This window comes from Macaca mulatta, chromosome 7, assembly GCF_049350105.2.
Source record: "Macaca mulatta isolate MMU2019108-1 chromosome 7, T2T-MMU8v2.0, whole genome shotgun sequence".
NCBI classification, from domain to species: Eukaryota; Metazoa; Chordata; class Mammalia; order Primates; family Cercopithecidae; genus Macaca; species Macaca mulatta.
Window position 1 is genome coordinate 46,399,775 of NC_133412.1, and position 16,135 is coordinate 46,415,909.

At 41.2% G+C, this 16,135-nt stretch overlaps 1 long non-coding RNA gene and 1 pseudogene across 1 annotated transcript; both read left to right on the forward strand.

Moving 5' to 3' along the window:
- The first annotated feature begins 106 nt into the window (after positions 1 to 106).
- LOC144329937 (uncharacterized) lies at positions 107 to 9,562 on the forward strand. Its single transcript, XR_013395690.1, has 3 exons — positions 107 to 319; positions 2,634 to 2,734; positions 6,179 to 9,562. It is a non-coding gene; the product is annotated as an uncharacterized LOC144329937 (long non-coding RNA).
- A 1,173-nt stretch (positions 9,563 to 10,735) lies between these two features.
- LOC694479 (anamorsin pseudogene) lies at positions 10,736 to 15,719 on the forward strand (annotated as a pseudogene).
- Positions 15,720 to 16,135: the final 416 nt, after the last annotated feature.

The window sequence follows — 16,135 nt, forward strand, 5'->3', positions numbered from 1 at the left end:
CGGACGAGCGGCAGCGGCCCGAGCCAATCGCCGCCGAGGGTCTCCGGGCAACAGCCAATGGCAGCGGCGGCGGGGGGGGAAGGGACCAATGGGCGGGCTGCGCAGCCGGCCAGGGAGGCTCGGCCATTTGGTTGTGGTGCCGGAGACGGACCCCTTTAGATTTCGGGGCGGCTGAGGAGCGCAGCGGCTGCTCTGTGGCTGAGTGAGGGGGGTGGGCGGAATGGCGGGGGAAGGGAAGGTGACTGTGCCTCGAGGGCCGAGCCGCCCGGCCTCGCCAGCCCGCCGCCGCCTCAGCGTTCGGCCGGGGGCGGGGCCGCAGGTGCGTTCTACGAGGGGGAGGGGCGCGGCCGGAGGGGTCGGGTCGGGGTCCCAGCCCGGCTGAGGGCTTCGCGAGGCGGCGCGACGGGGTTGCGGAAGGAGGCGGGAGGCTTGAGGTCTGGGGGCCGCGGGCTGCCCAGCGGGAGGGCAGATGAAAGGCCTGGAAGGAGGGGAGGGGTCAGGGTGCAATGCGGGGAGGGGCTCGTCGTGTCCCGGGTCCGGCGGCTAGCGCTGGGGAACGTGGCTGCCCCCGTCACCCCCGCCGCGGCCGCCCAGCCCGCGCCCCTCTTCCCCTCCGGCCTCGTCCCGGTCAGGCCGCCGCCGTCGCCACCCGCGTATACATAAGTCAGTAAAAGCAAGATGCTTCCACTTTTGGATGACTTACCGCGCGGTCGCGACCCTTCCCACGAAGAGGCTTTTCAGTTTGCTGTCACATAAGGTCAGCTTGGAAGAAGTGATCACCAGGAGACACCCAAGATCTTGTTTAGGCAATAAAGGAATGAAGACCATGGATTAAGAACTGTTGCTGGATATACAGAATATTAAAAGGTGGAAAAGGAAGGTGCTCATAACTCCTGGTTTTCTGGACGAAACATAATTTATGGGCTTTATAGACCTAGTGAAAGAGAACGGCGCACGGTTTATTCTAATCGTCCACCTGAGTCATTTGGTTCGGTTTGGGTTGCCAAGGAGGCTCTAACTGGAGCACTTTCTCCAGGTTTTTCGGCGTGCTTGCCTTGGGTATTTTTGAATCACATTAAGTTTTAAGAGACCCTAAAGCCCTGATGCCCACTGGGTTACCGACTTATGGCACTAAGTTGGCTGCCTGTGGCTGTTAATAAACCACGGGGATTGTTGTCAACAAGGACAGATACATCCTTACCTTTCCACACAACTGTATTTTAGTGTCTGTTTCTACATGTCTGCACTCTTCCCCACACACCTCAAGATAGTTTTTCCGGATACATTGTGTTTATTTTTCAGGAACACGGGTTCAAAGGAGAGAGAAACCAGTATGTATGTTGCAAAGTTAAAATACTGTTACATAATAGCAATACAGTTTCATTCTTAGACATATAAAGTTGAGGAGGAAGTAAAAAGTGACAATGTAAATAAAACACATACAGAATGCTTACACTGGGGAAGAAGCTGTAGTAACTTTAATGTTGCAACCTGATGGATTGCAAGTGTAAAGCCCTGCAACTAAGGATTTGACTGAGGAAATTCTTTCAGATAAAATGATAAATGGAATTTGAAGTCTGATGTTTACTCTGAGTAGGTGGGAAATGCAACATAAAAGTTAGAAGTCATTGTTTTATTTCATCTGGGTATAAATAGTATAATTTATTTAACTTGTTGACTTACCTGTCATCCTCAGATTTTGTTAATCTTACTGAAGCCTATTTGTATAGTTGGAATTTATTCTAAGTTTTATTGGCTTCTTTGTAATACACGAGAAACCCCAAATTACCGATTTATGCCATTGAGACAGTTGTTGTTTCTGGAGATGGTGTTTAGGGTTGTATTCAAACAGAACCTTATCAAAACAGGTCAATATAGTGTGTATGATCTGTGTAACACAGGAGTCCTGAAGTTTGTGTTCTCTTTGATGGTAAATGTTCATCTTCTATTTAAAAGTTGAACCACAGTTAAGACCACGCTGCTAGCAATTCGATATGAGACAGTGTCTTTCCAGAGGAGTAATCCCTTAAAAACCAACCAATCAAATGCAGAGATATGCCCCATCCAACTCTGCTAAATAGAAGCAAATAGCTCACTTTATTGTACAAAGACTCAAGAGGAAGACTTAGAAGCCCACCCCCTCTCCCATTAAAGAGAAAGTACAGAAACAAATTAAAGTTAGAGTTGAAAAAATCATGACCTGATTACTAAATCACAACATTAAATGTGACAGTTGTTTTTAGAAGCATCTTACTTTTATGCATTTTGATAACTTTTGTATTAATGTTAGAAAATTGAAAGAAGGCTTCACTGGATGTCAGTCATTACAGAGACTGAAATATCTAAAAGTATATGTATAACCAATTGAATACTTTCCGCTTTCCTTACATACTTGAAATAAGAAATTTTCTTTTGCTTTTACAAATACATCTATTTGTAAGAAAATTTTCATATGATTTTGCTTTTTTATTATTAAAAAAAGGAATATAGCTCAGCCAAAGCGGAGCTGTATTTGCCCCACACAACATGACCAAATACAAAAAAACAAAACAAAACAAAACAAAAAAACACTGCTCTTACATACCTTATTTTACAAAGTTGTTTTTTAAATTACATTTTATTGTATATTATAGGAGTAAATAAGTGTTCTAAGTGGCAATGCAGAAAATATAGAAAGAAAAGAAATCCTATATCAAGGAATCTTGGCTGAATTTTGAAACGGAGTTGGGAACAGGTAAGAGTTCCTATCTACTGTGTAATTCTACATTAGGAATTGTGTTTGAAAGATGTAGAATCTCTAACCTCTGAAACTAGGTTTGAGTCACACTGAGAAAAATAAATGAGATACAATTCAAAGTTTGACCCCCTAGAGAGAGAGATGGCCAAGGGAGGAAAGATCTTCCCGCCTTCTAGAATATCCTCCATCAAGAACCATTCCAAATAAATAAGCAGCCTATTTTGTTCTTAAAGACCTGTGATCTATGAGTATCTTTAGGCTCTTTTGAAATGTGTAGGAGAGTACTGTTTTACAAATAACCATATCGTTACTATTGCCATTTTATTAGGTTGGTGCAAAAGTAATTACCATTTTAAAAAAAGGCAAAACCACAATTACTTTTGCACCAATAGCACATTTGCCCTTGTTTGGTCTCTGAAGATGGAGACCTTTTGGTTAACATCCTTTTTATGAGTCAAGCTAATATACCCACAGCTCAGCTTTTTGTTTTTGAACTTGAATCACATCACTGGCAATCGGCCATAGTACTCTTACCTACATCATGGTTCTGCTGCTTGAACCCCAAAGACAATGACATGGAAAAACTCCAGCTTAATTATATTCTCTTTTGTTTGTATATGTAAATAGTTTTTAGGAATGTAGATTATTATTTTGAAATCTGTGGTAACAAATGTGAAAACTACTACATTTTTATTTGAATAGCAAAATAATGTTGAAGCCTGGGATCTAAAAAGTTTATTCCTTATTTTCTTTTGCTTAATAAAGTATTTGATAATTTAGAAAAAGGATTTTTTTTTTTTTTAATGATTGGGTAGTTACTTTATCAATGGGTTGGTCATGGACAAAAAGCACTGTTGGATGAAAACAGTCATATATGTGACTTTTAAAATTAATAAGCCAGGCATGGTGATGTGCCCCTGTAGGCCCAGCTACTTGGGAGGCTGAAGTGAAAGGATCGCTTGAGCCCAAGAGTTCAAGAACAGCTCAGACAACATAGCAAGACCTGTTTCTCTAAAGACAAAAAATAGTCAAAATCTTTACAAACAGCTTTAAGATGGTTGGTTTCTTTTAAAAAGGAAAAACAGGCCTGGGTGCGGTGGCTCACGCCTGCAATCCCAGCACTTTGGGAAGCTGCAGGCAGATTGCTTGAGCTCTGGAGTTCGAGACCAGCCTGGGGAACATAGTGAAACCATCTTTACCAAAAATGAAAAAAAAAGAAAAGAAATTAGCCAGGCATGGTGGCGTGCACCTGTAGTCCCAGCTACTCCAGAGGCTGAGGTGGGAGGATCACTTGAGCCTGGGAGGTGGAGGTTGCAGTGAGCCGAGGTCGCACTTCTGCACTCCAGCCTGGGCAACATAGCCAGACCCTGTCTCATAAAAAAAAAAAAAAAAATGCCAGGTGTGGTGGCTCACGCCTGTAATCCCAGTACTTTGGGAGGCCAAGGCAGGTGTATCACCAGAGCTCAGGAGTTCAAGACCAGCCTGGCCAACATGGTAAAACCCCATCTCTACTAAAAATACAAAAAAAAAAAAAAAAAAAAAAGCCGGGCTTGGTGGCACATGCCTATAATCCCAGCTACTCGGGAGGCTGAGGCTGAGGTGGGAAAATTACTTGAACCTAGGAGGCAGAGGTTGCCATGTGCCAAGATTGCGCCATTGCACTCCAGCCTGGGCAACAAGAGCAAAACTCCATCTCAAAAAAAAAAAAAACAAAAAAAAACACTTGCACACTTGTTTGGAAGTCTCTAAAAATTTTGTGAATCAGTTTCTTAAATATATTAAAGACAATTTTGAAGTAGCAATGAGGGAAGTTTGTTTACCATTCATCAGGAAGAAAACCAGAGCTGTAAGCTCTTACTTTTAGTATTAAAATATGACTGTGAAGGAAAAAAATAAATGCCTTAAAGACAGATAATGGAATGAGGAGCTATAGAACAAAGTGACCTAAGGCAATTTTGGTTGTAAAATAGAAATACAATTAAGTTAGATTCTACTGATTTGTTTTAATCCATCTGGAGTTGAGGTTTACCTCTATGAAGAAAAGAATACTAAAATCTATTAAGATGTGAGGTAGAGATCAGACTTTTTAGGAACTTTTAATATTTTTGCTATTTGCAAATGGCATTTGTAACTTTCATATACATAGTAAAATTATGTGTACAATAATTAAATCCTCTTAGATTCTCTGCTTTGTAATGGCAATTGTTATTTGTACCTCTTAAGTAATGATCTATCTGTAAAACATTTTCTACAACGCCTCTTGAATTAGAAATCAATTTAATGCATTCTGAGAAACTAGTAAATTTTTAATGTATTTCTAGTTGAAATATTGGGTCCTTTCAGGCGAGAGTATATGTATACCCTAAACTTTCTTTGGAAGTTCTGGATCCTAGCAACTATAGTATAAAAACTTTGAATTCATTTGTACATGATGAAATGAGATAGCCATGATAGGTGTTAGAGGACTTTTACCCAGTGGAGGAACATGTTTCATGTTTTACTCTGCTGCGTTGGTCTTTTTTTTTTTTTTTTCCTTTCTTTTTGAGACAGGGTCTCACTGTCACCCAGGCTGGAGTGCAGTGATGCGATCATGGCTCACTGCAGCCTTGACTTCTTGGGCTCAAGCAATCCTCCTGCCTCAGTCTCCCAAGTAACTGGGGCCACAGGTATGTGCTAGCATACCTGGCTAATTTTTAAATTTTTATGGAGATGAGCTCTCACCATGTTGGCCAGGCTAGTCTCAAACTCCTGGGCTCAAGCGATCCTCCTGCCTGGGCCTTCCAAAGTGCTGGGATTACAGATGTGAGCCGTGCTGCCCAGCCTTGCATTGGTCTTATAACTCAATAATGTACGTGAAATTATTGTATATGCCTTCTTGTATATGAGAATTACCACTTCTACATCTATTTGTTGGAGGGCAAGTCAAGTAAGTGTGACAAACATTTTTCACTAGGCTAGACCAACTCATGTCTGTGTTCATGTTGAGAAGTAATTCTATAGATGAGGCAGAAGAGCAGACAAACTCAGGATACAAGTGTGCAAAGATGTATAGCAGACGTGTTGATCATCGTATCATAGCACTTTTATAATAGCAAAAAAAAGAAGAAAAGAAAGGGGAAGAGGGAAAATGAAAAAGAAAAAAAAAAACAGAAAAGACTCATATGCCCAGGAAAAAAGTCTGGGAGAGTATGTACCAAAAAATGTTTTAAAACTTTGATTACAATGGTTTTGCATGGGTGATGAGGTCATAGTGGTTTTTGGTTTTGGGGTCTTTTATTTGTCTATATTTTAAAAGTTTTCCATTGATAATTTTTGCAATGAAACAGTTATTTTAATGGAAATTATAGGTGTAGATGATATGTGGAATGTTTATGCTAGTCAGAATTTTTGGTGAAGACAACAGAAATGTACCCTGACCAACGCAAGAAAAATTTTTATAAGTCTGTCACAGAGCTAAAGAAGAAGAACAAGGTCTAGGAAAGAATAAGCAGCCAGGGAAGCTGGCAACCTGGAGCACAGCCAAGATGGTCCCTGCCCTAGGTACAGTCTTCAGAGGACCGCACACCTCAGAAGTCATCTCTATGCTGTGGGCTGTGAACCCCACCATACCTACAATGATCTCAGCATCCTGCCTTTTTGTGTCACTCCCTCGAGGTTGAAAGCCCTTGGCAAGAACATTTGCAGATGCCCCAGCTGTCAGAGAAAAAAGATTATCTTCCTCCTTCAGCTTCTACGGTGGGATGTGTGACCCTGCCTCCTGCCTATTTTAGGACTCTGCCTAAACAAAGTGTTCTGGTGCTAGGTGACCAAAACCAAAAATCCATGAACATGTTCTAACAAAATAATGCTGTGAAGGTTTCCTGATGATCCATGTTACTCCCATAGTATCTCCTCTCTTCCTCCCTACTACTTACCAGCAAGAGACCATATCACCTATTTAGGATCAATGTAAAGCAGAGCTAATATCTGAAATCCCAATTTCTTTTCAAATGCTTGCCTTCCCAAATTTGAAGTCAGAAGAAACAATGTATTCCTGCTGATGTCAATAAGACTTCCTCAGCTGGGCATCGTGGCTCACACCTGTAATCCCAGCACTTTTTGAGACCGAGGTGGGCAGATCAGTTGAAGTCAGGAGTTTAAGACCAGCCTGGCCAACATGGTGAAACCCCATCTCTACTAAAAATACAAAAGTTAGCTCAGCGTGGTGGCGCACACCTGTAATCCCATCTACTTGGGAGGCTGAGGCAGGAGGATGGCTTGAACCTGGGAAGTGGAGGTTGCAGCTAGCCAATATGGTGCCACTGCACTCCAGCCTGGGTGACAGAGTGAGACTCCATCTCAAAACAAACAAACAAACAAACAAACAAAAACAAAAAACTCTACCAAAGCAGAACTGGTGATAATCTTAAGACTTGGAAAAGAAATATCCCTAGTAGAGATATTTGATTTTTAAATTACAAGGAATTTAGTTCTAAGGGATAATCTATATATTTCATAGATAAATGGAAATCTCTCTAGATATCAGATGATAGAAGATCTTGAGCAGTGATGGATTACTGCTAATGGATTTCTGTCTGCTACTCTGAGCACAAGTTCAGGCTCAAGTGCAGAACTAACATGAAGGGTTTGAGAATTTAGTCAAAATCTGGAAGTAGGCAAGTGGTCACAGGCTAAGTAAGGGTTCATAACAGGATGCAGTCATTGAAGGACAATTGTGAAGAAAAAATGCTGATGGTGAAGCGAATGCAAAAACCACAAACACATTGAAGAGGCCTATATTCCTGGGAACAAAGAGGAAGATTATCAATGATGTGCTTGTAGAAAACATATTAATACTGGAATATTGTCTTCTTTCCCATCATTTCAGATCAGTTAGCTTAGATTACTATTCAGCTAGAAAAAAACAAATTACACCCTTGCAAGGACTCTGAACAATATTGGAATTCAGCTGTTTTGTTTCTAATAAAACATGGTTTAACTGTTACCTGGATAGAAGTTCCTTATAAGTGCAAATTACTTCAGAGAATCAGTGCTAAAGATTCTGTTCATTGGTACACTAAGTGTTCTTCATGACCCAGTGTTTTATTTCTTATAATTTAACTTTTTTCTCAGATAATTTAATGAAAATTATGGCAGTCTGCTCATTGTTCAACAAAATCCATTTCCTCTTCTCCTTGAACACAAAACTTGACTATGTTTCCTAGATGACCCTTGCAGTTAGATGGGGCCATGTGACTGGGTTCTAGCTTGTTGATTATAAGTGGAAGTGATGCTGCCACTTAAAGGCTTGAAAGTGCCACTGCATACTGACTGAGATGCAGTGACCCTTGGAAACCTTGTGTTTATGAGGTGGACCCCCTCTCAGGCTGTATCTCTTAAGAGTCATTTCAGCAACCTATTTACTTGCCCACCAAGAGATGAATTGTGACCAAGAAACTTTTATGGGGCTGTGCCATTATGTGCTTGTATCTGTTTGTTACTGTAGCCTATGCTAGTAACTAGTACAATAATAAAGGTTTTTTTCGGTCTTAGTTTTCTATTCATTTGTAGACCAATTGTAAATGTGAATATTGTATTTCCATTGTATCTTGGCTTACATGTTCAAAGCACCATAAAACAGATAGAAGGATTATATTAACAAGTACTTATTGAAGAAAAGGTCAGTGCAAGGGAGTCTATAGAATAACATGTAAATGTGTCTCTTTCCCCCAAACTTAGTGCTTGGCTCATAGTAAGTATAAAACAAATGCCTGTTGTTTCATCAATAAGTAACCGTCCCCTCCCAAGCTGCAGACTCACATTTTAATTGCTCATTGGGCATTTCCAAACAGCTGTCTTACAGGAACAAACTACATGACATTTCCAAAATGAATCTCTTCCTTGCCAGCCTCTGCCTACTCTGCCTCCACCAAACTACCTTTATCCTCCTGGCTCTCCTGTTTTGATTAATGGTACCCTTGGAATTGTCCTCTGTTGACTCCCATAACCAAATAGTTACCTCGTCCTCTAAATTTCCAACTACCTTTCCTCCTACCAGCCCCACTTTTTCACCACTCTATCCAAGCAAGCTCGCCCCACTCTCTCATGTCTAAATTGGCACCGTGTGCTAAGAGTTCCCAGGCTTTGGGTTTTCTCACCAATAACATTTCAAAAAAGGGTTTAGGACCAACATAGAATTCCAAACTTTTAATTGTGCCAGATAAAGACATTCTTTAAAAAACTTATCTTTTATTCTATAGACTATTTTAAGAATGGTAATGTAGAGAGGACTCAGCTTTAGAATATAGGACATTCCTCTACATTGAATTTAATTTTATGAGAATTCACTACCTTGTTCAAGATTGGGTAGTTGGAAAGTCTTGCCTAGATCAGCACTGGCCCTGAGGTCTTGATGTGGTCTTGTGGCCAGATGAATGTTTCTGAGTTCCAGTTCCAGTGCTCCTCTGGTCAACAACAGCCTCTCTGGTTCCCTGTGGCCTGCTTTCCCCAACCTGGCATTAAAACTCCCCAAAGAAGACCTCACACTACCTTTCCAGTGTTATCTCCTAATTTCCAGGCAAATTAGACCTTCCATTATTCCTTTTTGTTTCCTCTCTTTGACTATGCAGTTATTGCACCTGTACAGTCTATCCTTTTTTCCCCACCACTCAAAATTCTACCCAAAATTTAAGACCACATTTGATATCACTGCCTCCTTTGAAACCTTTGATCCACTTTACCCACACAAACAAGAGCTTTCCTCTCCTTGAACTTGCATAACATTGTAAAGTATAGCAAGTGGCTGCTTTCTTCCACATGCTGTGCTTATTTACCTCTCCCACAAAATTACAATAAATCCTTGAAGAAAAATGTTTGATTCATTTTTATTACCCCTTCATTATTTGAACATTAAATATTTAATATATATTTAATGACTTAATGAATACTTTAAACATAGTGAGCTCCAGACTTTAAAAAGTATCTTTGAAACGTTTAAATAACTTTAATCTTCAATGTCAAGTAAATAACAATAGGGTATTGGGGAAACAGATTGCTAAGTAACTTGTTTATTCTTTCCAAAATGAAGGAAACAAAAATAAATTCCAGTTTCTATGACCATAACACAGAAGATTTTTCTACTATAAAGATTTTATTTTGGGCTCCTACCCAGGAATTGTCTTTTATTTTAGGGCCCTAACCAGGAATTGAATTGTCTTAAAAGACAATTTGTAGGAGAAATAGGAATTACAGATCTTCCTAACTCTGATCTAATTTTGTGTACAAGCCATTTTTAGTGAAGGTACTTGGGCACGGCTTTTATTCCTTTAGATTTTGTTTTCACCAAAAAGCAAGAAAAAAATGGGGTAACAAAACTCATCTATTTCCCTCTTATTTCACTTTTGAAGGAAATCTGAGCACTTGTACTTCCATGTTCTGTCTTTGACCTAAGAAATATTTTTTTTATAGTGTGCTATTATTATGAAAATCAATATTGGCCAAGCACGGTGGCTCACGCCTGTAGTCCCAGCACTTGGGAGGCTGAGGCCGGCAGATCACCTGAGGTCAGGAGTTCAAGACCACCCTGGCCAACATGATGAAACACTGTCTCTACTAAAAATATAAAAATTAGCTTGGCATGGTGGCACACACCTGTAATCCCAGCTACTCGGGAGGCTGAGGCAGGAGAATTGCTTGAACCCTGGAGGTGGAGGTTGCAGTGAGCTGTGATCGTGCCATTGCTCTCTAGCCTGGGTGACAAGAACCAAATGTCTCAAAAAAAAAAAGTAAATTTTAAAGTTTTATTCCTCTTATAGGAATAATAGAAAAATCCTCAAAGATTAGGTCAAATATATTCTATCTTGTTATTAATCATTTTGGGGGTTGTTTTTTGTTTTTTTGAGATTGAGTTTCACTCTTGTTGCCCAGGCTGGAATGTGGTGGTGTGATCTCAGCTCACTGCAACCTCCACCTCCTGGGTTCAAGCGATTCTCCTGCCTAAGCCTCCTGAGTAGCTGGGATTACAGGTGCCCGCCACCACGCCTGTCTAATTTTTGTATTTTTAGTAGAGACGAGGTGTTGCCATGTTGGCCAGGCTGGTCTCAAACCCCTGACCTCAGGTGATCCACAAGCCTTGGCCTCCCAAAGTGCTAGAATTACAGGCATGAGCCACCGCACCCGGTCATTTTTTTGTACTTTTTAGTAGAGACGGAGTTTCTCCATATTGGTCAGGCTGGTCTCGAACTTTTAACCTCAGGTGATCCACCCACCTCAGCCTCCCAAAGTGCTGAGATTACAGATATGAGCCACCGCGCCCAGCCATGATTAAGTGTTTTATGGAAGGTATGAAAATAAAAGACAGAACCCTATAAAAATATAGAACTTTCTTGGCTCTTAGAACTGGCCAGGAAAATACAACTTGTAATCTGAATTTTAGTCAGAGTATGTGGTAAGAGCCTTTTTATGTGTAGCCGTGTACTACAACTAGAGATGGGGAAAGCATAATGGTTTTTCAAATTTATTCCTTTAAAAAAATAAATTTCTTGACATCCAGTTCCAGTCATGATTGAGGAGCTGGTATTGGATTCACCTTTCTGATGTAAACAACAATAGAAGCTAGACACATTACGTAAAATGACAACATGCGTCACTGGATTATTATCCTTCAGAAAAAGGAAGCCTGTGGCCAACCTCACATTCATCCCAGCACAGAGAGATGGAGCCCAAAGAGAGAGCAGCAGTGTCTCTGGGCAGAAGAAACAAAGATTGGAGCTCAGGCCTTCTAACACAGTTGGGTTTGGAGGGCAAGGAGACAGGAGCTACAGAAAAGGAGCCCTCGCAAATTGCATTAAAATTTCCCTCAGCTATTCAGCGCACTGTTAAGATCTGTATTTTCAGGGCAAGACTTCAGAATGTCTAGCAGATAATAGTTTTTGGGAGGCTGAGAGCTGAACAGAGATTTCAGAGGTTGCACAATAATGTGGATATGCAAGCCGTTAGGCTCATTCTAATGTACAATGTGTAAACCTTCATGGATGCCGAGGTATTCACAGAGACTGGAAAGCCCACATCCTAGGATTATGGACCATGAATTACCAGTGTTACACAGTAGGAGTGAAGGCTAAATTTATTTATTTATTTACTTATTTATCTATTTTTAATGTAATGCCATTTATTTAACCTCAAAAAATTTCAACATTCTAAACATACAAAAAATAACAACAAAATAACAAATTGTGTTTAAGTATGGAAGATTCTTGAACTTTCATTCATACAGTGGCTCTTCGCTTTGCTGACAGTGAAGAGTTCTACAATTTGTTTAGAAACAAAGTTTAAAAACGACCGCACTTAACTAAAACAAAACAAAAGGAAACAAAAAAGCTCCTCATGCCAGCTGATCCCCCTTTGTCCACAGCTAAGATGGCAGCAGAATGCTGTCACTATATACAGAAACAAGACAATCTGAAGCTAAATGGATGCCACTGCAGAGTCAACAGGCCCAGCCTCGCAGTGCACGCCCTGAGCTACCGCCCCTCCAAAAGGCATCTTCTCCACTGCCTCGACGCCAAGCAGGGAGTGTCAAGAATTCATCTCGTTTGTTTTGTTCTTTTTACAAATATATATAAAATATACAATATATGCATATTATATGTTATATATGCATATTATATATACATATATGCAATATAATATATACATTACATATATTACATAAATATTACATATATAATATATACATGTATTATATGTATAGTGTGTATATATTATATATAGGTATATATTATATATAATATATGCATATATTATATACATATACATTATATTATATATAATATATACGTGTATTTTATATATAATATATACATATATACACACACAGTTGATAACTTAGAATTTCTAGCCAATAACCACATAGTTAACACCACCTTACCAAAAAAAAAAAAAAAAGCCAGAAACATCTTTAGATGCCTTGTCACACCAACAGCAAAGTGCACAGAGGGAGGAGAACACGAGAGTGGCTTTTCATTTTGAAAATGTTTGCGTGGGGTCAACGACTGAGGAGAAGCTGGGAGCGAGCCCAGGCGGCAGTTTTTAGGTTCATCAGCACTGCACTGCAGGAATGGCAGACCTCGGGATCTCTGCTAGCCAGTTTATGGCAGTGGTCTGGGATAAGTCATCCCCAGTGGAGGCTCTGAAAGATCTGGTGGATAAACTTCAAATGTTAACTGGCAATAAAGGCCGCGTGTCTGTGGAAAACATCAACCACCTGTTGCAGTCTGCCCACAAATAATCCAGCTTTGACATTATTTTGTTGGGTTTAGGCCTGGGAAGTACCACTCTGCACAGTGCTGAGATTTTTGCCTGAAATCGCCCGGATCCTTCAGCCTAGTGGATGTCTTTTTCTGAAAGAACCATAGAGACAGCTGTAGGTAACAATAGCAAAGCGAAGACAGCAAGCTGTGTTCAGCCTTGACTCCTTCTGGTCTTGTGGAAGTGAAAGAGCTGCCGTGGGAGCCCTTAAGCCCTGAGGAGGTACAGTCTGTTCAAGAACACCTGGGTCATGAAAGTGACAGCCTGCTGTTTGTTCAGATCACAAGCAAAAAAAACCAAGCAAACTTTGAAGTAGGTTCTTCTAGTTAGCTTAAGCTTTCCATCACCAAGACGTCATCTTCAGTGAAGTTTGCTGGGTACCCTGCTGCTGCCAAGCTGTGGACCCTCTCAGCCAATGATATGGAGGATGACAACATGGCTCTCATTGACTCAGAGGAGCTGCTGGATCCAGAAGATTTGAAGAAGCCAGATCTGGCTCCCCTGTGGACTGCTTGTGGGGAAGGGAAAAAAAGGAGGACCTGCCAGAGCTGCACCCATGGCCTTGCTGAAGAACTGGAAAAAGAGAAGTCAAGGGAGCAAATGAGCTCCCAACCCAAGTCAGCTTGTGGAAACTGCTATCTGGGCGATAGTTTCCGCTGTGCCAGCCGCCCCTACCTTGGGATGCCAGCCTTCAAACTTGGGGAAAAGGTGCTTCTGAGCGATAGCAGTCTTCACCATGCCTAGGAGGGACCTGACATGGGACACATCTGCTCCTCTGGCCAACTCCTGTTCCTCAAATCCCACCACTGTGCTCCTCCCACCTCCTCTGGATTTCTTCTCTCTGTTTGAGATCCGTTTGCAAAGTGGGTGCTTAGCAGACAGAGTGAAGCTGGCTGGGGGGCACAGTTGTGTGTAGTGCTGCTGTGTATCAAAAGACCAAGGTATTATGGGGCCCCGTTACCCAGAATGAGATGGGTTTCTTCACCTCGTGTTAAGAGAAGGGAGTATGTCCTGAAGAAGCCCTTCTCCTTATGTTAAAATGCTGACCAGACACTCTTGAGCCCAGGCATGCTTGAGCATCAACACTCTGTGACAAAGCTCCAGGCCCTGGCCCCTAGTCTAATCTCAGCAATGCTGCCACCTTACTTGTCTTTCAGAGTTGTTCGTTTACTTCATTCTTTGTGACACAGTCAAGTGTCTCATGACCTCAGGGCACCAGAGGAGTCATTCACTGGTGGTTGTGATGATATCCAGTGTCCCTCTGCCCTGTTCTACCCCCAGCCCCATTTTACTGTAGCATTGCATCTGTGTCCTGTTGTCATTTCTGTTAACCTTCAGGTATTAAACTTGCTGCATATCTTGAAAATAAATAAAATAAAAGTGTTTGGAAATATGTACAACTTTGATACAGTTTCAGGGTGCTCCAGATACCCATGACCACTTCATGTAAACCACTGAAAATTTCTAGAGCACTTTGATAGGCTACAATATGATCATGATCCAATTTTGTAATTCTCAAATAAGACGTGTCAATTATGGCATGTGAGGGCTAAATTTCAATTTGCTGCTAGAACAAGATTAAACATGCAGAAGAATATAATCTAGAGCCCATCCGCTGTTTTAATCACTATATCCAGCATACAAAAAAAAAATCACTGAACATGCAACAAAAAAAGAAAAAGGAAGAAACAACCAATCATGAGATAAAACAGTAAAAGAAGCAGACCCAGAGATGATTCAGATACAAGAGTTAGTGAACAAGGACTTCAAAATAATGATCATGAGTATGTTTTAAAAAATTGGAAAGATGGATAACATGGATGAAAAGATAAAGTACTTTAACTGATCATTTGAATCTCTGAATAGGAGTCAAATGGACATTTATAAATGCAAGTTGAAATATCTGAAATTGGCTGGGCGCGGTGGCTCAAGCCTGTAATCCCAGCACTTTGGGAGGCCGAGACGGGCGGATCACGAGGTCAGGAGATCGAGACCATCCTGGCTAACATGGTGAAACGCCGTCTCTACTAAAACATACAAAAAACTAGCCGGGCGAGGTGGCAGGCGCCTGTAGTCCCAGCTACACGGGAGGCTGAGCCAGGAGAATGGCGTGAACCTGGGAGGCGGAGCTTGCAGTGAGCTGAGATCCGGCCACTGCACTCTAGCCTGGGTGACAAAGCAAGACTCCGTCTCAAAAAAAAAAAAAAAAAAAAGAAATATCTGAAATTAAGAACTTTTTGAATGGTTACAGCACCAGTCTAGATTCAAAAATAGTCATATAAAATATTCAAATGGAACACAGAAGGAAAAAACATAATGGGGATAAAAAATAACAGATGTGGGCATAGGCAAAAGGTCTAACGTATGTGTAATTAGCATTTAGAAAGAGAAGAGAAAGAGAAAGAACATAAGTAATCTTGAAAAAATAATGGCTGAGAATTTTCCTAATCTAATAAATGATAAAGTCCACAGATTTGAAAAGCTTCAAGCAGGATAATAAATGCACACCTAAGCACAGCACAATAAAACTTCTGAAAACTTAAGATAAAAATAAAATATCTTTTTTTTGAGATAAAGTCTTGTTCTGTTGCCCAGGCTGGAGTGCAGTGGCACTATCTTAGCTCACTGCAACCTCCACCTCCTGGGTTCAAGCGATTCTTGTGCTTCAGCCACTTGAGTGGCTGGGACTACATGCACGTGCCACCAAACCCAGCTAATTTTTGTATTCTTAGTAGAGATGGGATTTCGCCATGTTGGCCAGGCTGGTCTCGAACCCCTGACCTCAAGTGATCCGTCCTCTTTGGCCTCCCAAACTGCTGGGATTACGGGCATGAGCCACCAAACCTGGTCCAAAAAGAAAATCTTAAAAGCAGCCCGGGGCCAGGCGTGGTGGCTCACGCCCATAATCCCAGCACTTTGGGAGGATGAAGCGGGTGGATCACCTCAAGTCAGGAGTTCGAGACCAGCCTGGTCAATATGGTGAAACCTCGCCTCTACTAAAAATACAAAGGTTAGCCAATCGTGGTGGTGGGTGCCTGTAATCCCAGCTACTCGGGAGGCTGAGGCAGGAGAATCACTTGAACCGGAAAGGCGGAGGTTGCAGTGAGCAGA